This window comes from Lolium rigidum, chromosome 3 (assembly GCF_022539505.1).
Source record: "Lolium rigidum isolate FL_2022 chromosome 3, APGP_CSIRO_Lrig_0.1, whole genome shotgun sequence".
In the NCBI taxonomy this organism is placed as follows: Eukaryota; Viridiplantae; Streptophyta; class Magnoliopsida; order Poales; family Poaceae; genus Lolium; species Lolium rigidum.
This window is the reverse complement of record NC_061510.1, coordinates 34,139,233-34,166,942: the sequence shown is the minus strand read 5'-3', so window position 1 is coordinate 34,166,942 and position 27,710 is coordinate 34,139,233. Positions and strand designations below refer to the sequence as shown.

General features: G+C 44.7%; 1 long non-coding RNA gene across 12 annotated transcripts in view; it reads right to left on the bottom strand.

The window, feature by feature from the left end:
* LOC124701409 overlaps positions 1 to 27,439 on the bottom strand; it is a 32,773-nt gene extending 5,334 nt beyond the window's left edge. For 2 of the 12 annotated variants that reach the window (XR_007002029.1, XR_007002027.1), the window contains exons 1-6: positions 27,189 to 27,439; positions 26,034 to 26,252; positions 25,591 to 25,673; positions 25,262 to 25,507; positions 24,758 to 25,180; positions 24,286 to 24,467 (exon numbers count right to left, since the gene is read on the bottom strand). This is a non-coding gene — a long non-coding RNA (uncharacterized LOC124701409). Of the gene's footprint in view, positions 1 to 19,845; positions 19,895 to 23,768; positions 24,479 to 24,591; positions 25,181 to 25,261; positions 25,674 to 26,033; positions 26,253 to 27,188 lie in introns of those variants that run through there. The other 10 variants (XR_007002030.1, XR_007002032.1, XR_007002036.1 and 7 more) reach the window with 10 other exon arrangements.
* Positions 27,440 to 27,710: the final 271 nt, after the last annotated feature.

Here is a 27,710-nt window from a genome sequence, read left to right as displayed (position 1 = left end):
TATGACTTCTCGTTTTGTGCCTACCAATTATATGCGGAACATATTTGATAAGCTAACACTATTGAGGCAAGGTGTGAAGACTGTTGATGAGTACTACATGGAGATGGAGATGCTTATGCAGCGTGGTCGTGTCCGTGAGTCTCTAGAGATGACAATGCAGCGTTTTCGAATGGACTGAAGTATGATGTTAAAGGCATTGTTCGTCATTACACCTACACCAATATGAATCAATTGTTACATCATGCAAGAGAAGCTGAATCACGGTTAGTCTGAAGAAGCCAAGGTTAAGGGACGTGCTACGGGAGCTGGGCGTTTTACACCCCGCGCGCCCTCTACGGCGCCGGCGCCTTCGACGCGCTCCGCTCCTTACTCTACTCCGCCTAGCAAACCGGTCTCCAATGTATCTAATGCAAAGAAGTCCGAATCTGCTTGCAAGTACGAGTGGTTCTGGTGTGTCTACGACACGCAACCGCGATATGCTTTGCCATACATGTGGTGGCAAGGGTCACTTCAAGAGAGATTGTCCTAACCGCAAAGTCATGTTTATCAATGAGGACAATGAGTATGAGACTGGAGATGATGTTGATCCAAATGCTCCAGACGATGATGACTATGACACTGATGGTGAAGATGCATATCCTTCTGATGCTCGCACCATTGTTGTGTCGCAGCGTGCTCTTAATGTGTTGCCTAGTGCATCTACTCAGCGCTGCAATTTGTTCCAAACCAAAGCTTTAGTTGGTCCTGACAAGGCTTGCAAGGTCATTATTGATGGTGGGAGTTGCCGCAATTTAGCAAGCAAGGAGTTATGTACCAAGCTGAAGTTGAAGTATCTACCGCACCCGCATCCATATTATATTCAGTGGTTGAGCGATAATGGTGAGATGAAGGTAAACCACATGGTGCGTGTTGAGTTTGCGATTGGACCGTATAAGGATTGCATTGACTTTGATGTGGTTCCTATGACGGTTTGTCACCTGTTATTGGGTCGGCCTTGGCTCTATGACCGTTCTGTGCAACACAATGGCCGTGCCAATACATATCACTTGGAGTACAAGGGCAAGAAAATTAACTTACAGCCTATGTCGCCACAACAAATTGTCAATGAGTCTCATCAGAAGATCGAAGTGAATTTGGAGGATGCACCTCTAGATAGGCGAGAGAATTGTAATGTCGTGAGTGATATAACGAAAAGTGCGAGAGTGAATTCCTTAGTCTCATTAGCCACCAAAGAAGACATGAGAGAATTTAGTGAGGATCCTACGGCCATGCCTCTTGTGCTTTTGTACAGGGGTACGGTTTTGGTTTCTAACGACATGACCCCTCTTCCTCTTGGTGTTTCTAGTGTTTTGCAGGAATTCGGCGACGTGTTTCCGGAGGAGGTACCCGCAGGACTACCACCATTGCGAGGTATTGAGCATCAAATTGACTTGATTCCCGGAGCTTCGCTGCCCAATAGGGCGCCATATCGCACTAATCCCGAAGAGACGAAGGAGATACGGAAGCAAGTACAAGCGCTACTCGACAAAGGTTATATTCGCATAAGCCTTAGTCCTTGTGCTTGTTCCTGTTATTCTAGTTCCTAAGAAAGATGGTACTTGGCGTATGTGCGTAGATTGTAGAGCTATAAACAACATTACTATTCGATATCGTCATCCTATTCCCCGTTTAGAGGATATGTTAGATGAATTGAGTGGTGCTCGCTGTGTTCTCTAAAATTGATTTGCGTAGTGGCTATCATCAAATTAGGATGAAAGAAGGGGATGAGTGGAAGACAGACCTTTAAAACAAAATTTGGTTTATATGAGTGGTTAGTAATGCCTTTTGGATTAACTAATGCACCTAGTACTTTCATGAGACTCGATGAACCATGTTTTGCGTGAATTTATTGGCAAATTTGTGGTTGTGTATTTTGATGACATATTAATCTACAGCCGCAATGAATCTGATCATACTATACATATTCGACATGTTTTGCAAGTGTTGCGTGATAATAAACTCTATGGTAATCTTGAGAAGTGCACATTTTGCAAAGATAAGGTCATATTTACGGGTTATGTTGTCTCTAAGCATGGAGTAGAAGTAGATGTGTCTAAAATTGAAGCTATTCAAAATTGGCCTACTCCCATGAATGTGAGTCAAGTAAGAAGTTTCCATGGTCTCGCTGGGTTTTATCGCAGATTTGTGCCCAACTTTAGTACTATTGCTGCACCTTTGAATGATTTGACTAAAAAGGGTGTTGTCTTTGAATGGGGCGCAGCCCAAGATCATGCATTTGATGAACTGAAACGATTGTTAACTTCTTCACCGTTGCTTGCACTTCCTGATTTCAATAAGCAATTTGAGATTGAATGTGATGCTAGTGGTATTGGAATTGGTGGTGTGTTGATGCAAGAGGGTCGCCCAATTGCATATTTTTCTGAAAAACTATCTGGTGCTAAGTTGAACTATCCTATCTATGATAAAGAATTGTATGCTTTAATTAGAGTTCTTGAGGTTTGGCAACATTACTTGTGGCCAAAAGAATTTATCATACATTCTGATCATGAAGCTTTAAAATACCTGAAAGCTCAATCTACTTTGCATAAGCGTCTAGCTAAGTGGGTTGAGTTCATTGAGTCTTTTCCATACATTATTAAGCATAAGAAGGGAAAAGATAATATTGTTGCTCGATGCTCTATCTATGAAGAATATGCTATTAACTCAACTTGATGTTAAAATTCCTGGTTTAGAGATACTATGTGATTTGTATGCCATTGATCATGATTTTGCTGAACCATATCGCTTATGTGCTCTTGGTAAAGCATGGGAAAAATATCACATACATGATGGTTTCTTGTTTAGGGCTAACAAACTATGTGTTCCGGAATCGTCCGTGCGTTTGCTCTTATTGCAGGAATCACATGCTCGGAGGTTTGATGGGTCACTTTGGGCGTGAGAAGACGCTACTCATGCTAGCTGACCACTTTTATTGGCCAAAGATGAGGCGGGACGTGGATAGATATGTGAGGAGATGCATTACTTGCAACAAGTCCAAATCCAAGCTGAAGCCTCACGGTTTGTATACTCCTTTACCGGCACCTACTACACCTTGGGAGGATATTAGTATGGATTTTGTGTTGGGTTTGCCGCGTACTAAGAGAGGCCATGATTCTATATTTGTGGTAGTGGATAGATTTTCTAAGATGTCCCACTTTATTGCTCGCCACAAGAGCGACGATGCGTCGCATATTGCTAACCTGTTTTTCGGGGAGATTGTACGTCTACATGGAGTCCCGAGGACTATTGTTTACGATCGTGACGTGAAGTTTATGAGCTACTTCGGAAGACGCTTTGGAGAAAGCTTGGGACGAAGCTGCTGTTCGAGCACTACTTGTCATCCCCAAACCGATGGTCAAACTGAAGTGGTGAATAGAACATTGTCACAATTGTTGAGATCCATGATCAAGAAGAACCTGAAGGAGTGGGAAGAGTGTTTGCCGCATGTGGAGTTTGCTTACAACGAGGCGGTACATTCTACCACAGAGCTATGTCCTTTTGAGGTGGTGTATGGTTTCAAACCCATTACTCCGCTTGACTTGTTGCCTTTGCCCATACATGAGAGAGTTAATATGGAGGCATCAAAGAGGGCAGATTATGTAAAGAAGATTCATGAGAAGACTAAAGAGTTGATTGAGAAGAAAGGCAAGAGCAATGCTGCAAGGATGAATAAGAAGCGCAAAGAGATGTTGTTCAAGCCTGGTGATTTGGTGCAGGTACATTTTCGCAAGGATAGATTTCCGAAGCTGAGAAAGTCTAAGTTGAAGCCTCGTGGTGATGGTCCTTACAAAGTGCTTGCCAAGATCAATGATAATGCATACTCAATAGATCTTCCGGAGGATGAGTTTGGTGTCGATAATTCTTTCAATGTTGCTGATTTGACACCATATGACGGAGAAGACCTTGGAGCGTCGGGGTCGACGCCTTTTGAAGGGGGGAGATGATGAGGACATCCCTACCTCACTACTACCTCCGTCATTACCAACCGAAGATGAACCTGCTTGTGAAGCTCAAGTCCAATGAAGTTCGGATTGGACCAATGACACGAGCTCGTGCGAAGCTACTTAAACAACGAGTGAACTTGTTTCTAAACGATACTTTGATTGATGAGAACTTTATACCGCCTAAGTCCTATTACTTATGTATCATCAGGTATCAAGAGGAGACGAGCATCGCACGAGGAGAGGAGCAACTGGACATGAAGACGGACGACAAGATGGCCGTGAAGCTGGACATGGAGCTGGACATGAAGATATCTCATGGACGCGCGAGGGAGGAGCGGGAGGCATGCGCGAGAGGAGAAGAAGAAGTCCAGGCCGGTCCAGAACCCGGTCAGACCGGCCCCCAGACCGGCCAGCCCGGTCCCTGGCCCGGTCGACCGGCCGCTAACCGGACGACAACCGGACGAATCCCCTCGTACCGGACGAAAACCGGAAACTTCACAGTTTCCCGGTCCCCAGCCCGGTTGACCGGACCACAGACCGGACAGTCCGGTCCACAGCCCGGTTGACCGGCCGCCAACCGGACCGGCCGGTCCACAGCCCAGTCGACCGGATCCCAGACCGGACGTGTCCGAGTCTGTCTCGACCGAGATCTATTCCGGGTCGGTTATTTTTGTATCTTTTCGACCAGAACTCGTCCCGGACGCCTATATAAGTGCCCGGGACGCCCCTAGCTGCTTTAGACCATGTTTAAGATAAACCCTAGTTCTTAGTTGTTTGCTCGCAAAACTATTGAATTCCCTACACCATATTGCTTGGATATTGTGTAGATCCTGTTTAAGTCTTGTGTGATCTCGCTGTTCCATTGGGAATTAGACGGTTGCAACTTACCGCTTCGTGGTCGGCGGCTACGTGCGCAAGTGTGTGGAGTTGCGAATATCTTGCAGGGTTGAGAGCTCGTTGCATCCGGCAACGAGGACCAATCGAGAGATCTCGTTGCGTCATACAAGTTATCATCCACTTCATCGTCGTGTATCTCCGCTGCCACCACCCGTGATCATCATCACCACCGTTGCTTACTGAGAAGATCGGGCCACCCCATATCATCATCCGAACCCCATTCAGTATTAAGTTGCTAAGCAACAGACAATTGCATTAAGTATGGTGCGTAATGTAATCGACAACTACATCCTTAGATATAGCATCAATGTTTTATCCCTAGTGGCAACATCACAACACAACCTTAGAACTTTCTGTCACTGTCCCAGGTGTCAATGAAGGCATGAACCCACTATCGAGCATAAATACCCCCTCTTGGAGTTAAGAGCAAAAACTTGGCCACAGCCTCTACTAATAACGGAGAGCATGCAAGATCATAAACAACACATAAACAATAGATTGATAATCACCATAACATAGTATTCTATATCCATCGGATCCCGACAAACACAACATATAGTATTACAGATAGATGATCTTGATCATGTTAGGCAGCTCACAAGATCCAACAATGAAGCACAACAAGGAGAAGACGACCATCTAGCTACTCGCTATGGACCCATGGTCCAGGGGTGAACTACTCACTCATCACTCCGGAGGCGATCATGGCGATGAAGAGTCCTCCGGGAGATGAATCCCTCTCCGGCAGGGTGCCGGAGGCGATCTCCTGAATCCCCCGAGATGGGATTCGCGGCGGCGGCGTCTCTGGAAGGTTTTCCGTATCGTGGCTCTCGGTACTGGGGGTTTCGCGACGGAGGCTTTAAGTAGGCGGAAGGGCAACGTGGGGGCCACACGAGGGCCCCACACCATAGGTCGGCGCGGCCGGGGCACAGGCCGCGCCGCCCTATGGTGGCGGCGCCTCGTGGCCCCACTTCGACTCCTCTTCGGTCTTCTGGAAGCTTCGTGCAAAAATAGGACCCTGGGCGTTGATTTCGTCCAATTCCGAGAATATTTCGTTACTAGGATTTCTGAAACCAAAAACAGCAGAAAACAGCAACTGGCTCTTCGGCATCTTGTTAATAGGTTAGTTCCAGAAAATGCGTAAATACGACATATAATGTGCATAAAACATGTAGGTATCATCAATAAAGTAGCATGGAACATAAGAAATTATCGATACATTGGAGACGTATCAATAGGCAAGAAGCAAGATCTAGCCGGGGCTCCGAAAGGAGAAAGCTCACTATTAGGGCAGCCAGTGGAGATGGTGTAAACAGAACACAACAGCCCTGGCTGCTGCTCGCTCCACTCCGCCCAAGGCCCTAGCCACCAATCCCCTTCCTCCCACCCCGTTGGCGGGCGCCATGGCCCAGCCGACGCCGCACCTCATCGACGAGATCCTGGAGAAGATCTTCCTATGCTTACCCACCCGGCCGCACTCGTCCGCGCCTCGACCACCTACCCCCGTTTCCACTGCATCATCACCGAGCGCTCTTTCCTCCGCCGCTTACGCAAACGCACCCATCCGTCGCTCCTCGGATTCATCGAGAAAGATAGATTCCACCCCGCCCAGGCGCCCCGCTCGCCCGTGCCCTCGCCGACACAGCCAATTTCACTTACTCCTTTGTCCCCAAGCCCAGCAACGGCCACCTCCTTCTCAAGGAGGACACCTTGGGTTGGAACCAATTCAGCAACCTCGTGGTGTGTGATCCACTGTCCCAGCGCCACCTGCTGCTTCCGCCCATACCTGAGGACCTGACTGGTGCCCAGAAAGAGCGCCCTTGTGGAATCGTGCCCATCCTCGCTCCCATTGGCAAGGAGGACGATGATGAGACATCGTTCAAGGTGATATGCATGGAAGACTATGAAACCAAGCTGGTCACGTTTGTCTTCTCATCCCTCACGGGGGAATGGTGTGTAGCTGAATCCCCAGCTGGAGCTCATTGCCCCTATGTTATTTTTTCCTTCCTTGGCTCTTTTTGCAGTTTGGATACAATGACATCTAAAATTGTCTATCACGTATCCATAATAGGTCCATATGTCACACATGTATGGTGTTCATGGCCCGAGCAAGTACTCTGCTGGATTCTGTTAGAGTACGTCATGGGCCTGGGCCCGTTAGTCTTATGGTTTGCTTAGGGGTCAAGTAAGCCTTGCTTGGGAGTCAAGTAAACCTCTCTATATAAGGAGAGGAGATGTATCAATCTAATCAAGCAAGAATTAAGAAGGAAATCCCTTCCCTCTTGCCACCGGCCGTGGGCAAGGCCCCCGGCCGGCCCTCTCGCGCCATCCCTCTAGCACCACCATAACATTTGGTATCAGCTTTCCCGGGTTCGATTATGTCCAGCCCTCCACCGAGTTCTTCCCACCCACCACCGCCGCACTCCGATGTCCCCATCGTTCTCTCCCCGGCGGAGATCACCGCAGCCCTCCGCGATCTCACCACTGCTGTCCAGGAGATCCACCTCTTCCTGGCCGATCCCTACGGGCCGCCGCCGCCGGCAGCAGCCCACGCTGCTGCTGTCGTCGCCGCCACCCGACGTCGGGCTGCTGCAGTCCCCGCTGCCGCTGTCCATCATCTCTGAGTCGGGCCATACCTCGGAGCCGGGGGTCCCTCTTCTCCAGCAGTCGAACGCCTTCTTCCCCACCGGGACGCTACAGCAACAGCAGCAGCTGCCGCCGCGACCAACGCCACCGCTGCAGCTGCTGTCCTCACCGACAATGTCCCTGTCGTTCGGTGGGCAACTGCAACAGCAGCAGCTGCTGCCGTCGCCACCAACACCGCAGCAGCGGCTGTTGCTGCCACCGACGCCGTCCCTGCCTTTCGGCGGTGTGGGAGCGACCTTGGCCCCGGGCTCTACATCGACACCGCCCGGGATGCCCTTCCACCAGGTCTGTTTCCCTCCGTCGCCGTCACCGCTTCCGGCTTGGATCGCTATCCGCCACGTGTTGGCGGCGGTGAGGCTGCAAGCTGCTGCGCGCGGCCTCCTTGTGCGTCGGCGTGTGCGGGAGATGCGTGCTCTGCAGCTGCAGCTCCTTCAAGTTGCGCTTCATTGCGCAACGGACCTTGATCTCGTCCGCTGCGTCGGGGATCTTGGGCGTACGGTTTCCCCCACGGGCGGCGGACATGCTGTTTTTCCCGCGGGCAGCGACCTCAAAGTCTGCGCCATCGACAGTCATTCGGCGGGGAGAAGGCATGGTGTCACCGACAGGAGCGCACCGCGTAGCACCACTGCATTCCGCGCCGGCCGCCGCGCGGTTTCTTTCAACTTATAACATGTATATCTCATGGATATTGTCAACATAAAGTAATATAACAAGTGCAATATGCAAGTATGTAGGAATCAATGCACAGTTCACTCAAGTGTTTGCTTCTTAAGGTGGAGGGAGATAGGTGAACTGACTCAACATAAAAGTAAAAGAATGGCCCTTCGCGAGAGGAAGCATCGATTGCTGTATTTGTGCTAGAGCTTTTATTTTGAAAACATGAAACAATTTTGTCAACGGTAGTAATAAAGCATATGAGTTATGTAAATTATATCTTACAAGTTGCATGTCTCATGCATAGAATACCAATAGTGCTCGCACCTTGTCCTACTATCTCGGAAAACACGGATTCTCATCGCATAACATATGTTTCAACCAAGTGTCACAAAGGGGTACCTCCATGCCGCCTGTACAAAGGTCTAAGGAGAAAGCTCGCATTTTGGATTTCTCGCTTTTGATTATTCTCAAGTTAGACATCCATACCGGGACAACATGGACAACAGATAATGGACTCCTCTTTTATGCATAAGCATGTAACAACAATTATTATTCTCATATGAGATTGAGGATATATATCCAAACTGAAACTTCCACCATGATTCATGGCTTTAGTTAGCGGCCCAATGTTCTTCTCTAACATATGCATACTCAAACCATTTGATCATGAAATCCACTACTTCAGACAAGACGAACATGCATAGCATCTCACATGATATTCAACAAAGATAAAGTTGATGGCATCCCCAGAAGCATGGTTATCGCACAACAAGCAACTTAATAAGAGATAAAGTGCATAAGTACATATTCAATACTACGATAGTTTTTAAGGCTATTTTGTCCCATGAGCTATATATTGCAAAGGTAAATGATGGAATTTTAAAGGTAGCACTCAAGCAATTTACTTTGGAATGGCGGAGAAATACCATGTAGTAGGTAGGTATGGTGGACACAAATGGCATAGTAGTTGGCTCAAGGATTTTGGATGCATGAGAAGTATTCCCTCTCGATACAAGGTTTAGGCTAGCAAGGTTATTTGAAGCAAACTCAAGGATGAACCGGTGCAGCAAAACTCACATAAAAGACATATTGTAAACATTATAAGACTCTACACCGTCTTCCTTGTTGTTCAAAACTCAATACTAGATATTATCTAGACCTTAGAGAGACCAAATATGCAAATCAGATTTTAGCAAGCTCTATGTATTTCTTCATTAATGGGTACAAAGCATATGATGCAAGAGCTTAAACATGAGCACAACAATTGCCAAGTATCACATTATCCAAGACATTTTAGAATTACTACATGTAGCATTTTCCAATTCCAACCATATAACAATTTAACGAAGAAGAAACTTCGCCTTGAACATTATGAGTAAAGCCTAAGGACATATTTGTCCATATGCAACAGCGGAGCGTGTCTCTCTCCTACAAAGTGAATGCTAGGATCCATTTTATTCAAACAAAAACAAAAACAAAAACAAACCGACGCTCCAAGTAAAGAACACAAGATGTGATTGAATAAAAATATAGTTTCAGGGGAGGAACCTGATGATGTTGTCGATGAAGAAGGGGATGCCTTGGGCATCCCCAAGCTTAGACGCTTGAGTCTTCTTAAAATATGCAGGGGTGAACCACGGGGACATCCCCAAGCTTAGAGCTTTCACTCCTCTTGATCATAGTATATCATTCTCCTCTCTTGACCCTTGAAAACTTCCTTCACACCAAACTTCAAGCAAACTCATTAGAGGGTTAGTGCACAATTAATAATTCACACATTCAGAGGTGACACAATCATTATTTTCACTTCTGGACATTGCATAAAGCTACTGGACATTAATGGATCAAAGAAATAAATCCAACATAGCAAAAGAGGCAATGCGAAATAAAAGGCAGAATCTGTCAAAAACAGAACAGTCCGTAAAGACGAATTTTAAAATGGCACCAGACTTGCTCAAATGGAAAAACTCAAAACTAATGAAAGTTGCGTACATATCTGAGGATCACGCTCGTAAATTGGCAGATTTTTTCGAATTTTCTACAGAGGCCTGTGCCCAGATTCGTGACAGACAGCAATGCTGTTTCTGCGCAGCGATCCCAAATATAACATCAACTTTAACATAGAAACTTTACTTGGCACAAAAACATGATAAGGAGAGGTTGCTACAGTAGTAAACAACTTCCAAGACTCAACAAAACAAAAATTGCTGTAGTAAAAACATGGGTTGTCTCCCATAAGCGCTTTTCTTTAACGCCTTTCAGCTAGGCGCAGAAAGTGCAAATCAAGTAACATCAAGAGTAGAAGCATCAACATTACCTTGGGCCTTACCCTTACCATTCTTGTTCTTTTTCTTACTCTTTGGTTTAGGGAATACATGTCTACCCCCAGGTGTAGAGGTGAACTTTAGAGTGCCTTCTCCTATATCTATGACTGCCCCCAATAGTTTCAGCAGGGATCTTCCGAGTGTGATTTGTCCTGTTCCTGCACATTCAATAACAAGATAATCAATGGATATTGTTCTACCAAGAATGGTTGTGTGCACACCCTCAGCTATTCCTTTAGGGATTATAACGGAGTTATCAATAAGAGTTATTCCTTCTCCCCCTTCAACGAATCCCCAAAGTTGCAAAGATTCATGAATACTCTTAGGCATTAAGCAAAATTCAGACATAATATCACAATTGGCATGAAGAGTTTGGTCACCTATAACAATTTTAATAGTAGGATCCCATAATGAAGGTTCAGAGTTCACTAAAACTTGATCAAGACGGTTACGAACATATCTATAATTTTCATTCAAGCAAGATGCCCTTGTCTCAAGAGTGTTTAATCTATTATAAATGCTAATAAGGGCTGAATCAAAGTTATTAGCTGAATCATGTGATGCAACCAACTTCTTTATGGCATTAAAAGCTTGATCCCCATTACAATGAAGGAAATCTCCCCCTACTACAGCATCCAAGGCATACCTATAGCGAATCATAAGACCAAAATAAAAATTACTAAGGAGCAAACTTAGAGTCATTTGAGGTTCAGCTTTACGATAAGAAGTAAAAATTCTCGACCAAGCATCTTTAAAACTCTCCTCATCCCCTTGTTTAAAAGTAAAAACTAATTCCTCAGGTGAAGAAGTAACAAGTGCAGAGCTAGACATGATAACAAAAGTAAACTAAATGCAAGTAACTAATTTTTTTGTGTTTTCGATATAGAGAGCTGATGCGCGTAGATGTACACGTCCGTTGGGAACCCCAAGAGGAAGGTATGATGCGCAAAGTGGCAAGTTTTCCCTCAGAAAGAAACCAAGGTTTAATCGAACCAGGAGGAGCCAAGAAGCACGTTGAAGGTTGATGGTCGCGAAATGTGATGCGGCGCAACACCAGGGATTCCGGCGCCAACGTGGAACCTGCACAACACAACCAAAGTACTTTGCCCCAACGAAACAGTGAGGTTGTCAATCTCACCGGCTTGCTGTAACAAAGGATTAACTGTATTGTGTGGAAGATGATTGTTTGCAAGAAAACAGTAAAGAACAATTGCAGTAGATTGTATGCTATGTAAAGAATAGGACCGGGGTCCACAGTTCACTAGAGGTGTCTCTCCCATAAGATAAAAGCATGTTGGGTGAACAAATTACAGTCGGGCAATTGACAAATAGAGAAAGGCATAACAATGCATATACATGATATGATAAATATAGTGAGATTTAATTGGGCACTACGACAAAGTACATAGACCGCCATCCAACTGCATCTATGCCTAAAAATCCACCTTCAGAGTTATCATCCGAACCCCATTCAGTATTAAGTTGCTAAGCAACAGACAATTGCATTAAGTATGGTGTGTAATGTAATCAACAACTACATCCTTAGACATAACATAAATGTTTTATCCCTAGTGGCAACAGCACATCACAACCTTAGAACCTTCTGTCACGATCCCAGGTGTCAATGAAGGCATGAACCCACTATCGAGCATAAATACCCCCTCTTGGAGTTAAGAGAAAAAAACTTGGCCAGAGCCTCTACTAATAACGGAGAGCATGCAAGATCATAAACAACACATAAACAATAGATTGATAATCACCATAACATAGTATTATCTATCCATCGGATCCCGACAAACACAACATATAGAATTACATATAGATGATCTTGATCATGTTAGGCAGCTCACAAGATCCAACAATGAAGCACAACAAGGAGAAGACGACCATCTAGCTACTGCTATGGACCCATGGTCCAGGGGTGAACTACTCACTCATCACTCCGGAGGCGATCATGGCGATGAAGAGTCCTCCGGGAGATGAATCCCCTCTCCGGCAGGGTGCCGGAGGCGATCTCCTGAATCCCCCGAGATGGGATTCGCGGCGGCGGCGTCTCCGGAAGGATTTCCGTATCGTGGCTCTCGATGCTGGGGTTTTCGCGACGGAGGCTTTAAGTAGGCGGAAGGGCAACGCGGGGGCCACACGAGGGCCCCACACCCTAGGTCGGCGCGGCCGGGGCCCGGGCCGCGCCGGCCTATGGTGTCGGCGCCTCGTGGCCCCACTTCATTCCCTCTTCGGTCTTCCGGAAGCTTCGTGCAAAAATAGGACCACGGGCGAAGATTTCGTCCAATTCCGAGAATATTTCCTTACTAGGATTTCGAAACCAAAAACAGCGAAAACGAAGCTGGCTCTTCGGCATCTTGTTAATAGGTTAGTTTCGGAAAATTCATAAATATGACATATAATGTGCATAAAACATGTAGGTATCATCAATAAAGTAGCATGGAACATAAGAAATTATCGATACGTTGGAGACGTATCGGCATCCCCAAGCTTAGTTCTGCTCGTCCGAGCGAGGTAAAACGATAACAAAGATAATTTCGAAGTGACATGCCATCATAATCTTGATCATACTATTTGTAAACATATGTAATGAATGCAGCGATCAAAACAAAGGTAATGACATGAGTAAACAAGTGAATCATATAGCAAAGACTTTTCATGAATAGTACTTCAAGACAAGCATCAATAAGTCTTGCATAAGAGTTAACTCATAAAGCAATAAATCAAAGTAAAGGTATTGAAGCAACACATAGGAAGATTAAGTTTCAGCGGTTGCTTTCAACTTATAACATGTATATCTCATGGATATTGTCAACATAAAGTAATATAACAAGTGCAATATGCAAGTATGTAGGAATCAATGCACAGTTCACACAAGTGTTTGCTTCTTAAGGTGGAGGGAGATAGGTAAACTGACTCAACAATAAAAGTAAAAGAATGGTCCTTCAAAGAGGAAAGCATCGATTGCTTTATTTGTGCTAGAGCTTTTATTTTGAAAACATAAAACAATTTTGTCAACGGTAGTAATAAAGCATATGAGTTATGTAAATTATATCTTACAAGTTGCAAGCCTCATGCATAGTATACTAATAGTGTCCGCACCTCGTCCTACTTAGCTTGGACTACCGGATCTTTGCATGCCATGTTTCAACCAAGTGTCACAAAGGGGTACCTCCATGCCGCCTGTACAAAGGTCTAAGGAGAATGCTCGCATTTTGGATTTCTCGCTTTTGATTATTATCAACTTAGACATCCATACCGGGACAACATGGACAACAGATAATGGACTCCTCTTAAATGCGTAAGCATGTAGCAATGACTATTATTCTCATATGAGATTGAGGATATATGTCCAAACTGAAACTTCCACCATGATTCATGGCTTTAGTTAGCGGCCCAATGTTCTTCTCTAACAATTTTTGCATGCTCCAACCACTAAAATGATAGATCCTTCAGACAAGACGGACATGCATAGCAACTCACATGATATTCAACAATAGTTGATGGCGTTCCCCAGAATCATGGTTATCGCACAACAAGCAACTTAATAAAATATAAAGTGCATAAGTACATATTCAATACTACGATAGTTTTTAAGGCTATTTTGTCCCATGAGCTATATATTGCAAAGGTGAATGATGGAATTTTAAAGGTAGCACTCAAGCAATTTACTTTGGAATGGCGAGAGAAATACCATGTAGTAGGTAGGTATGGTGGACACAAATGGCATAGTAGTTGGCTCAAGGATTTTGGATGCATGAGAAGTATTCCCTCTCGATACAAGGTTTAGGCTAGCAAGGTTATTTGAAGCAAACTCAAGGATGAACCGGTGCAGCAAAAATCACATAAAAGACATATTGTAAACATTATAAGACTCTACACCGTCTTCCTTGTTGTTCAAAACTCAATACTAGATATTATCTAGACCTTAGAGAGACCAAATATGCAAATCAAATTTTAGCAAGCTCTATGTATTTCTTCATTAATGGGTGCAAAGTATATGATGCAAGAGCTTAAACATGAGCACAACAATTGCCAAGTATCACATTATCCAAGACATTTTAGAATTACTACATGTAGCATTTTCCAATTCCAACCATATAACAATTTAACGAAGAAGAAACTTCGCCTTGAACATTATGAGTAAAGCCTAAGGACATATGTGTCCATAAGCAACGACGGAGCGTGTCTCTCTCCCACAAAGTGAATGCTAGGATCCATTTTATTCAAACAAAAACAAAAACAAAAACAAACCGACGCTCCAAGTAAAGAACACAAGATGTGATTGAATAAAAATATAGTTTCGGGGAGGAACCTGATGATATTGTCGATGAAGAAGGGGATGCCTTGGGCATCCCCAAGCTTAGACAGCTTGAGTCTTCTTAAAATATGCAGGGGTGAACCACGGGGCATCCCCAAGCTTAGAGCTTTCACTCCTCTTGATCATAGTATATCATTCTCCTCTCTTGACCCTTGAAAACTTCCTTCACACCAAACTTCAAGCAAACTCATTAGAGGGTTAGTGCACAATTAATAATTCACACATTCGAGAGGTGACACAAACATTCTTTACACTTCTGGACATTGCATAAAGCTACTGGACATTCATGGATCAAAGAAATAAATCCAACATAGCAAAAGAGGCAATGCGAAATAAAAGGCAGAATCTGTCAAAAACAGAACAGTCCGTAAAGACAAATTTTAAAATGGCACCGGACTTGCTCAAATGGAAAAACTCAAAACTAATGAAAGTTGCGTACATATCTGAGGATCACGCTCGTAAATTGGCAGATTTTTTCGAATTTTCTACAGAGAACTGTGCCCAGATTCGTGACAGACAACAATGCTGTTCTGCGCGGCGAGCCCAAATATAACATCAACTTTGACATAGAAACTTTACTTGGCACAAAAACATGATAAGGAGAGGTTGCTACAGTAGTAAACAACTTCCAAGACTCAACAAAACAAAAAAAATTGCTGTAGTAAAAACATGGGTTGTCTCCCATAAGCGCTTTTCTTTAACGCCTTTCAGCTAGGCGCAGAAAGTGCAAATCAAGTAACATCGAGAGTAGAAGCATCAACATCATAGCTTGTTCTAATAATAGAATCAAAAGGCAACTTCATTCTCTTTCTAGGGAAGTGTTCCATACCTTTCTTGAGAGGAAATTGATATTTAATATTACCTTCCCTCATATCAATAACGGCACCAACGGTTCGAAGAAAAGGTCTTCCCAACACAATAGGACAAGATGCATTGCATTCGATATCCAAGACAACAAAATCAACGGGGACAAGGTTATTGTTAACCGTAATGCGCACATTATCAATCCTCCCCAAAGGTTTCTTTTTAGCATTATCGGCAAGATTAACATCCAAATAACAATTCTTCAATGGTGGCAAGTCAAGCATATCATAAATCTTTTTAGGCATAACGAAATACTTGCACCAAGATCACATAAAGCATTACATTCAAAGTCATTGAATTTCATTTTAATGATGGGCTCCCAACCATCTTCTAACTTTCTAGGAATAGAAGTTTCAAGTTTTAGTTTCTCTTCTCTAGCTTTTATGAGAGCATTTGTAATATGTTTTGTAAAGGCTAAATTTATAGCACTAGCATTAGGACTTTTAGCAAGTTTTTGTAAGAACTTTATAACTTCGAGAGATGTGGCAATCATCAAAATCTAAATCATTATGAGCTACGGCAATGGGATCATTGTTCCCAAGGTTGAAAAAAATTTCAGCGAGTTTTATCACAAGCGAGTTTCAAGCAATTTTAGCAAGAGGCGGTTTTGTACGCTTTGCACTAGGAGTAGAAACATTGCCAACACCAATTATTTTACCATTGATAGTAGGAGGTGCAGCAACATGTGAAGAATTAGCATTACTAGTGGTGGTAATAGTCCAAACTTTAGCTACATTATTTTCTTTAGCTAGTTTTTCATTTTCTTCTCTATCCCACCTAGCACGCAGTTCAGCCATTAATCTTATATTCTCCTCAATTCTAACTTGGATGGCATTTCTTTGTAGTAGTAATCTTATTATCAATATCATTATTAGGCATAACTTTCAATTTTAAAAGATTAACATCGGAGGCAAGTCTATCAACTCTAGAAGCAATAGTATCAATTTTATCAAGCTTTTCCTCAACAGATTTGTTAAAAGCGGTTTGTGTACTAATAAATTCTTTAAGCATGGCTTCAAGACCGGAGGGTACACTCCTATTATTGTTGTAAGAATTCCCATAAGAATTACCATAACCATTACCAGTTAGCAGAAGGATATGGCCTATAGTTATTACCAGAGTTGTTCCTATAAGCATTGTTGTTGAAATTATTATTTTTAATGAAATTCACATCAACATTTTATTCTTGAGCAACCAATGAAGCTAAAGGAACATTATTTGGATCAACATTAGATCTACCATTCACAAGCATAGACATAATCACATCAATCTTATCACTCAAGGAAGAGGTTTCTTCAACGGAATTTACCTTCTTACCTTGTGGAGCTCTTTCAGTGTGCCATTCGGAGTAATTTATCATCATATCATCAAGAAGTTTTGTAGCCGCCCCAATGTGATGGACATAAAGGTACCTCCAATGAGATGAATCCAATAAATTCCGCGAAGAAAAATTTAGTCCTGCATAGAAGGTTTGGATGATCATCCAAGTAGTCGGTCCATGGGTTGGGCAATTCTTTACCAAAGTTTTCATTCTCTCCCATGCTTGAGCAACATGTTCGAGTATCTAATTGCTTAAAATTCATTATGCTACTTCTCAAAGATATAATTTTAGCGGGAGGATAATATCTACCAATAAAAGCATCCTTGCATTTAGTCCATGAATCAATACTATTCTTAGGCAAAGATAGCAACCAATCTTTAGCTCTTCCTCTTAATGAGAAAGGAAACACTTTCAATTTAATAATATCACCATCTACATCCTTATACTTTTGCATTTCACAAAGTTCAACAAAATTATTGAGATGGGCAGCGAGCATCATCAGAACTAACACCAGAAAATTGATCTCTCATAACCAAGTTCAGTAAAGCAGGTTTAATTTCAAAGAATTCCGCTGTAGTAGTAGGTGGAGCAATAGGTGTGCATAGGAAATCATTATTATTTGCATTTGTGAAGTCACACAACTTAGTATTTTCAGGGGTATTCATTTTAGCAACGGTAAATAAAACAAACTAGATAAATTAAATGCAAGTAACTAATTTTTTTTGTGTTTTTGATATAGTGAGCAAGACAATAAATAAAGTAAAACTAGCAACTAATTTTTTGTGTGTTTTGTTTAGGTGCAGCAAACAAAGTAGTAAATAAAATAAAGCAAGACAAAAACAAAGTAAAGAGATTGAGAAGTGGAGACTCCCCTTGCAGGCGTGTCTTGATCTCCCGAGCAACGGCGCCGAGAAAACGAGGCTTGATGCGCGTAGATGTACACGTCCGTTGGGAACCCCAAGAGGAAGGTATGATGCGCACGGTGGCAAGTTTTCCCTCGAGAAAGAAACCAAGGTTTAATCGAACCGAGAGGAGCCAAGAAGCACGTTGAAGGTTGATGGTCGCGAAATGTGATGCGGCGCAACACCGAGGATTCGGCGCCAACGTGGAACCTGCACAACACAACCAAAGTACTTTGCCCCAACGAAACGGTGAGGTTGTCAATCTCACTGAAGCTTGTCGTAACAAAGGATTAACCGTATTGTGTGGAAGATGATTGTTTGCAAGAAAACGAGTAAAGAACAATTACGGTAGATTGTATGCTATGTAAAGAATAGGACCGGGTCCACGGTTCACTAGAGGTGTCTCTCCCATAAGATAAAAGCATGTTGGGTGAACAAATTACGATCGGGCAATTGACAAATAGAGAAAGGCATAACAATGCATATACATGATATGATAAATATAGTGAGATTTAATTGGGCACTACGACAAAGTACATAGACCGCCATCCAACTGCATCTATGCCTAAAAAGTCCACCTTCAGGTTATCATCCGAACCCCATTCAGTATTAAGTTGCTAAGCAACAGACAATTGCATTAAGTATGGTGCGTAATGTAATCAACAACTACATCCTTAGACATAGCATCAATGTTTTATCCCTAGTGGCAACAACACATCACAACCTTAGAACCTTACATCACGATCCCGGGTGTCAATGAAGGCATGAACCCACTATCGAGCATAAATACCCCCTCTTGGAGTTAAGAGCAAAAACTTGGCCGAGCCTCAACTAATAACGGAGAGCATGCAAGATCATAAACAACACATAAACAATAGATTGATAATCACCATAACATAGTATTCTCTATCCATCGGATCCCGACAAACACAACATATAGAATTACATATAGATGATCTTGATCATGTTAGGCAGCTCACAAGATCCAACAATGAAGCACAACAAGGAGAAGACGACCATCTAGCTACTGCTATGGACCCATGGTCCAGGGGTGAACTACTCACTCATCACTCCGGAGGCGATCATAGCGATGAAGAGTCCTCCGGGAGATGAATCCCCTCTCCGGCAGGTGCGGAGGCGATCTCCTGAATCCCCCGAGATGGGATTCGCGGCGGCGGCGTCTGCGGAAGGTTTTCCGTATCGTGGCTCTCGATGCGGGGTTTTCGCGACGGAGGCTTTAAGTAGGCGGAAGGGCAACGCGGGGGCCACACGAGGGCCCCACACCCTAGGTCGGCGCGGCCGGGGCACGGGCCGCGCCGGCCTATGGTGTCGGCGCCTCGTGGCCCCACTTCCTTCCCTCTTCGGTCTTACGGAAGCTTCGTGCAAAAATAGGACCACTGGGCGAAGATTTCGTCCAATTCGAGAATATTTCCTTACTAGGATTTACGAAACCAAAAACGCGAGAAAACAAGACAGCGGCTCTTACGCATCTTGTTAATAGGTTAGTTCCAGAAAATGCATAAATATGACATATAATGTGCATAAAACATGTAGGTATCATCAATAAAGTAGCATGGAACATAAGAAATTATCGATACGTTGGAGACGTATCAAGAGCAAGACAGTAAATAAAGTAAAACTAGCAACTAATTTTTGTGTGTTTTGTTTAGGTGCAGCAAACAAAGTAGTAAATAAAATAAAGCAAGACAAAAACAAAGTAAAGAGATTGAGAAGTGGAGACTCCCCTTGCGGCGTGTCTTGATCTCCCGACAACGGCGCCGAAATTTGCTTGATGCGCGTAGATGTACACGTCCGTTGGGAACCCCAAGAGGAAGGTATGATGCGCACGATGGCAAGTTTCCTCGATAAAAACCAAGGTTTAATCGGACCAGTAGGAGTCAAGAAGCACGTTGAAGGTTGATGGTGGCGAAATGTGATGCGGCGCAACACCAGGGATTCCGGCGCCAACGTGGAATCTGCACAACAAAACCAAAGTAATTTAACCCAACGAAACAGTGAGGTTGTCAATCTCACCGGCTTGCTGTAACAAAGGATTAAGCGTATCGGGTGGAAGATGATTGTTTGCAAGAAAACAGTAAAACACAATTGCAGTAGATTGTATGCTATGTAAAGAATAGGGCCAGGGTCCACGGTTCACTAGAGGTGTCTCTCCCATAAGATAAAAGCATGTTGGGTGAACAAATTACAGTCGGGCAATTGACAAATAGAGAAGGGCATAACAATGCATGTACATGATATGATAAATATAGTGAGATTTAATTGGGAATTACGACAAAGTACATAGACCGCCATCCAACTGCATCTATGCCTAAAAAGTCCACCTTCAGGTTATCATCCGAACCCCATTCGGTATTAAGTTGCTAAGCAACGAGACAATTGCATTAAGTATGGTGCGTAATGTAATCGACAACTACATCCTTAGACATAGCATCAATGTTTTATCCCTAGTGGCAACGACACAACACAACCTTAGAACTTTCAGTCACTTTGTCCCGGTGTCAATGAAGGAATGAACCCACTATCGAGCATAAATACCCCCTCTTGGAGTTAAGAGCAAAAACTTGGCCAGAGCCTCTACTAATAACGGAGAGCATGCAAGATCATAAACAACACATAAACAATAGATTGATAATCACCATAACATAGTATTCTCTATCCATCGGATCCCGACAAACACAACATATAGTATTACGGATAGATGATCTTGATCATGTTAGGCGAGCTCACAAGATCCAACAATGAAGCACAACAAGGAGAAGACGACCATCTAGCTACTGCTATGGACCCATGGTCCGGGGGTGAACTACTCACTCATCACTCCGGAGGTGATCATGGCGATGAAGAGTCCTCCGGGAGATGAATCCCTCTCCGACGAGGGTGCGGAGAGCGATCTCTGAATCCCCGAGATGGGATTCGCGGCGGCGGCGTCTGCGGAAGGTTTTCGTATCGTGGCTCTCGGTGCTGGGGGTTTCGCGACGGAGGCTTTAAGTAGGCGGAAGGGCAACGTGGGGGGCCACACGAGGGCCCCACACCATAGGTCGACGCGGCCGAGCACAGGGCGCGCCGCCCTATGGTGGCGGCGCCTCGTGGCCCCACTTCGACTCCTCTTCGGTCTTACGGAAGCTTCGTGCAAAAATAGGACCACAGGCGTTGATTTCGTCCAATTCGAGAATATTTCGTTAATAGGATTTACGAAACCAAAAACGACGAGAAAACAACAAGCTGGCTCTTCGGCATCTTGTTAATAGGTTAGTTCCAGAAAATGCGTAAATACGACATATAATGTGCATAAAACATGTAGGTATCATCAATAAAGTAGCATGGAACATAAGAAATTATCGATACGTTGGAGACGTATCAATAGGCAAGAAGCAAGATCTAGCCGGGGCTCCGAAAGGAGAAAGCTCACTATTAGGGCAGCCAGTGGAGATGGTGTAAACAGAACACAACGGCCACGGCCGCTGCTCGCTCCACTCCGCCCAAGGCCCTAGCCACCAATCCCCTTCCTCCCACCCCGTTGGCGGGCGCCATGGCCCGGCCCGACGCCGCACCTCATCGACGAGATCCTGGAGAAGATCTTCCTATGCTTACCCACCCGGCCGCACTCGTCGCGCCTCGACCACCTACCCCGTTTCCACTGCATCATCACCGAGCGCTCTTTCCTCCGCCGCTTACGCAAACGCACCCATCCGTCGCTCCTCGGATTCATCGAGAAAGATAGATTCCACCCCGCCCGGCGCCCCGCTCGCCCGTGCCCTCGCCAGACACGGCCAATTTCACTTACTCCTTTGTCCCCAAGCCCGGCGAACGGACACCTCCTTCTCAAGGAGGACACCTTGGGTTGGAACGAGCTCGGCAACCTCGTGGTGTGTGATCCACCGTCCCAGCGCCACCTGCTGCTTCCGCCCATACCTGAGGACCTGACTGGTGCCCAGAAAGAGCGCCCTTGTGGAATCGTGCCCATCCTCGCTCCCATTGGCAAGGAGGACGATGATGAGACATCGTTCAAGGTGATATGCATGGAAGACTATGAAACCAAGGCTGGTCACGTTTGTCTTCTCATCCCTCACGGGGGAATGGTGTGTAGTCGAATCCCCAGTGGAGCTCATTGCCCCTATGTTGTTTTTTCCTTCCTTGGCTCTTTTTGCGGTTTGGATACAATGACATCTAAAATTGTCTATCACGTATCCATAATAGGTCCATATGTCACACATGTATGGTGTTCATGGCCCGAGCAAGTACTCTGCTGGATTACAGTTAGAGTACGTCATGGGCACAGGCCCGTTAGTCTTATGGTTTGCTTAGGGGTCAAGTAAGCCTTGCTTGGGAGTCAAGTAAACCTCTCTATATAAGGAGAGGAGATGTATCAATCTAATCAAGCAAGAATTAAGAAGGAAATCCCTTCCTCTTGCCACCGGCCGTGGGCAAGGCCCCGGCCGGCCTCTCGCGCCATCCCTCTAGCACCACCATAACATTTGGTATCGGCTTTCCGGGTTCGATTATGTCCGACCCTCCACCGAGTTCTTCCCACCCGCCACCGCCGCACTCCGATGTCCCCGCCGTTCTCTCCCGGCGGAGATCACCGCAGCCCTCCGCGATCTCGCCACTCGCCGTCCGGGGGATCCACCTCTTCTGGCCGATCCTACGGGCCGCCGCCGCCGGCAGCAGCCCACGCTGCTGCTGCGTCGTCGCCGCCACCCGACGTCGAGCCGCTGCGAGTCCCGCTGCCGTCGTCCATCATCTCCGAGTCGGGCCATACCTCGGAGCCGGGGTCCCTCTTCTCCGGCCGGTCGACCGCCTTCTTCCCCGCCGGGACGCTACGACAACGGCGGCAGTGCCGCCGCCGCCACCAACGCCACCGGCTGCAGCTGCTGTCCTCACCGACAATGTCCCCTGCCGTTCGGTGGGCAGCTGCAACAGCAGCCGGCTGCTGCCGTCGCCACCAACACCGCAGCGACGGCGCTGCTGCGGCCACCGACGCCGTCCTCGCCTTTCGGCGGTGTGGGAACGACCTTGGCCCCGGGCTCTACATCAACACCGCCGGGATGCCCTTCCACCGAGTCCGTTTCCCTCGTCGCCGTCACCGGCTTCGGCTTGGATCGCTATCCGCCACGTGTCGGCGGCGGTGAGGCCGCAAGCTGCCGCGCGCGGCCTCCTTGTGCGTCGGCGTGTGCGGGAGATGCGTGCTCGCGAGCTGCAGCTCCTTCAAGTTGCGCTTCATTGCGCAACGGACCTCGATCTCGTCCCGCTGCGTCGGGGATCTTGGGCGTACGGTTTCCCCCACGGGCGGCGGACATGCTTGTTTTCCCGCGGGCGGCGACCTCAAAGTCCGCGCCATCGACGGTCATTCGGCGGGGAGAAGGCATGGTGTCACCGACAGGAGCGCACCGCGTAGCACCACTTGCATTCGCCGCCGGCCGCCGCGCGGGCTCCTTTTGTCCCGCGCGGTTTCCATGGGATCCGGTGGGCTGTACAGGTGCACGTCCGACGAGCGGACGGTGTCCACTTTATGTTCGGGGGTCAACAATAAAGCGTCCCGATCCATTTCGGGTTGAGAGTAATAAAACAAGCCGAGATGTAAAAGGCTCGTTTTTAGGTGTTAGGTTTGTGTTGCGTCGAGTCATGGTTTGTTTAGGTTGCGGCTCGAGGACGAGCCGCGTGTCTAGGTGGGGTGTAGTGTTAGAGTACGTCATGGGCTCGGGCCCGTTAGTCTTATGGTTTGCTTAGGGGTCAAGTAAGCCTTGCTTGGGAGTCAAGTAAACCTCTCTATATAAGGAGAGGAGATGTATCAATCTAATCAAGCAAGAATTAAGAAGGAAATCCCTTCCCTCTTGCCACCGGCCGTGGGCAAGGCCCCCGACCGGCCCTCTCGCGCCATCCCTCTAGCACCACCATAACAGATTCACCATGAAACCGTAATTTTATGCAACAATTAGGTAACACTGTTCTTGAATACGAGTTCGTTTGGTGAACCTGTAATGATGCGGCACCCAAGCAATAAATAGAAAGGAAAGTCCTGGTAATCATAAAGGGTGTGCATGGAGGATGGTTCAGTATCAGATGTTTTTTTAATAGTGCATCGTTGATACCTCCCAGGGATTTGTAGAAGACAGACGCTTTAAATTTTGCTTACATAATACAATTTTTTTTACATGATCTATCATGTTTCAGATAAAACATCCAAGAGAGTGTAGGTTCTGACCCAAGAACTTACAGAGTCTTGGTCAAGATTTACAGGTTTAGGTTAATAAGATTCGCTGACCAAGCTAATCCAATCACGTACATAAAATAATTTAACATAGAAAAGACATTAGCAGCTAAAAAATGCTTTGAGAAACTGAGATACCTGATCAGAAGATGCTATGGCATGAGAATGCATTGGTTCACTAATGTCAAATGGAACTATCCTTTAGTTGCTTTTTTAATATAATGGAACATTTCCACAATCAATAGTTTGCATTGTTAGATGATGATACCCTCTCCAACTCATAGCGTACTCCTGCTCGTACCATCCATGGAACCTGATGCCTGCAAGGAATCTATTCAGTAGGAAGCAAAAATGAGAAGAGAAGAGAGTTGAGCAAATCCACAAACTCACACCAGTTATCCTTCAAGAAATGCATAGCATAAATGTTAAAAAAAGACAATAAAATATAGAAATTAAAGTCCTGCTAACATTAAATGGGGTAACATAATTTGGACAATTTTCTGTATAGATGGTGAACATCTAACACTACAGGGCCAAAAATACAAAGTACAAAGTCTATTCCACAATCTAGCAGCATGGCCATGGCTACATTTCATCTGACTTTGCATACCTACTTTTCATCCCCAATAAGAAGCTTGCGAAATACAAGATTTATATTCCCATCTCCAGCCACCTTCATCTGCAGTCCATTTAAATTATGCATCCACATTTTTGGCACCCATACAAAATTGGGAGGCTAGGCATATGGTCAATTTAGTAATTCTGCAACTCGAAATAACCAACCGCAAATGAAAGAGGAGATCGTTTTAAGCTTAACCCCTAGGCTCCATGCTTCAAATATAGAATCAGACTGTTATTCAAAGATACTCCAAAGTATGCCAACCAGTACCAAACTGCAGACCAACCATAAGAATAATTTGGCAAACAAAGTCTTCAAGATCAGATATCTGCCAATCAAAGTCTACTAAAAATTTCCAACTTTGCAGTCCAATATCTTGATTCTTGCATAATAAAATATTCCACTTCATCATCACTAATAAAAAGAAATCAAAAAGCCATTAGAATATACAAACATGCTAAATAAATATAAAGAACTTCTAGATTAGTTGATTACCCAAAGGGCTTTTCCAGTTGCGGTGTAAGGGATATCCTAGAGCAATAGCTGCTCACATAACCTTAGAGTCCTTAAGGCCTTGTCCACCTTCCATAATCAAACCTCTTAATGGTACTTCCACAAGAATCAGACCTCAATTCGAGTCCTAATTCAAGTCTACACTAAAAATCGACCAGCTGAATAATTTACCTTCCAAATCATTATCAAGCACAACAATGCACATTTTTTCTCTGTACCAAATCATCCCTGAAATTACAAGTAAACCAGAAAAAAATCATTATCTTTATAACAAATGGAGTACCGCTGTGAGAAAATAAGGAGCGCCTTACCATACAGCAATGGGCCAAATAGGTACCACCCATGCCCGGTGCGGTGCATAGCATAATTAGGATCTGCATCATCCTAGGTAGGCCTACAACAATTGGAGAGGAAAAATTGACGTTAAGACAAGACATTCTTCTTGCTAAACCAAATGGTCAATGAAATAAAGAAAGAAGCACACAAATGAATCAGATTAGTATTTAAGGCCATGTCCAGCTTCAGTAACCAAACCTCTTATTGGCACTTCCACAACAATCAGACCTCGATTCGAATCCTAATTCTAGCTCACACTAAAAAACATTTGGCTGAATAATTCCAAATCATTATCAAGTATAATAGTGTGCATTTTCCATCTGTACCAAATCATTCCTAAAACTACAAATAAATGACAAGGTTGTCCGTGTTGCTTGTATTAATTTAAATTTAAACTGAATTAGAAAGGAAAGTTTACCTTATTAATGGACAAAACATATTACAAATGATTAAATCCAAGGTCCAGATTTCATAGGTTTGACCATTTCCATAGATTATCCACATTTGCACACCGTTTCCAACTAAGTTCAAGTGTTTCAACTGCAGGTAACAACTGCAGCAACTCGTTCATGAGTATCCATCACTCTACTCAAGCATATAGGGGACTCATTGACATCCAGCACTCTACGTACTCACCCTGCAGTAGTTAAAAACTTAATTATTATGAATCTCAAGAAAATGTAACATTCTGTAGAAGTGCTTATGAAAGAAGCATGCATTACAATAATCAGTCAATTAGTGCAAATATATATGCAACGTCTTATTTCAATCACGTTTTCTTCTAGCCGAGCTTTTGGTAGCATGCCATTATAACTAAAAAGAGAAGATGTGCACATCCAACCAATATGCAGCAACCAGATCAGAGAAACGAATTATGAAGTTTTCCAGCTAAAACTCAATTTCATCTCAAAAAACTATGCTTAAAAAAAAGATGCAAGTAAAGCACATGGCAGTAGCGCAAATCTAGTGAACTTACAATTATGTAGTCCAATGACCAATAAAGAAGTAAAACTAAAAGAGAATAATAGTTGCAACTGATGGAACAATAAATTTCATAATCGTTTCCATTTGGGAAAAAAGTACGGGGTGTTCCACTTTCAAACAAAGTACATAAGATGCATAAATAAATATTTTCAGCAGCATACAAGTACACGCATGACAGATCCATCAAAAAAGTAGATGCTCATCTTGCAAATTTCATGGCTTACCTAATTATATCAGGGGATACATGCAACATGTGCGAAAGGGATATCTGTTACAAATAGCTGATGGTGATCTCGGTCGTGTGCTACAACAATGGTATTAGGGCAGCATTACAAGATACCAAAGTTGCTCTACTTCAAAAGATAAATGAGGCCAACTAAATTGTAGTGGGATGATTCCCTTCCAGACTATGTTTTAAGTTGTTTTGCTCTTGATTTGGGCAAGTAATAAAGTTGCATCCTTCTGATCTAAACAAAAAAGATAAATGTGGCCAACTAAATTGTATCATGCCGAACCACATGAATCATCTGTTTGCCCCAGGCGACCAAATCAAATTGAGGGAAGGGGAGGTGAGGGAGAAGGTGCTGACCTGATGAAGGAAGAGAAGGCAGACGACGACTCAGCGTCCTCGCTCCGGCGGGCAGTGTGGCCTCCTCTTGTTTCCATCCAGGGCGCTCCCCACCTACAGCCATGGCGCTATCTCTAGAATCAGCTGTGACGGATGGGGGCGGAGGAGACTGGCGGCGGGAGGGGAAGCGCGAGGGGAGGAGAATGCGAGTGGCGGCTGCAGCATGCGAGGGCTCCTGGATGGCTGGATAGGGTTTCTAGGTCGCGACCTCCTTTTCCCCTCCACACGGTCTCTTTTTTTTGCTCTTCACAAGAGCCTATTGACTCCTGGCATGTGGGCCAACGAGTGGAGGCGAAGCAAGGCGGGTTCCTAGTCCGGCCGCGACACTGGGTATCGTGGATAGGCTAGAATGGCTCGCTAGTAGCACGCACTTGCTTGTCTTTACTATTAAATGGGAGTTGGTCGTTTGACACTCAACGCGTTTGATGGTCGTCATTGGGAGCATCGTGTCCGTTTAATCTAATCTGACGGTCTTCGCTTAAT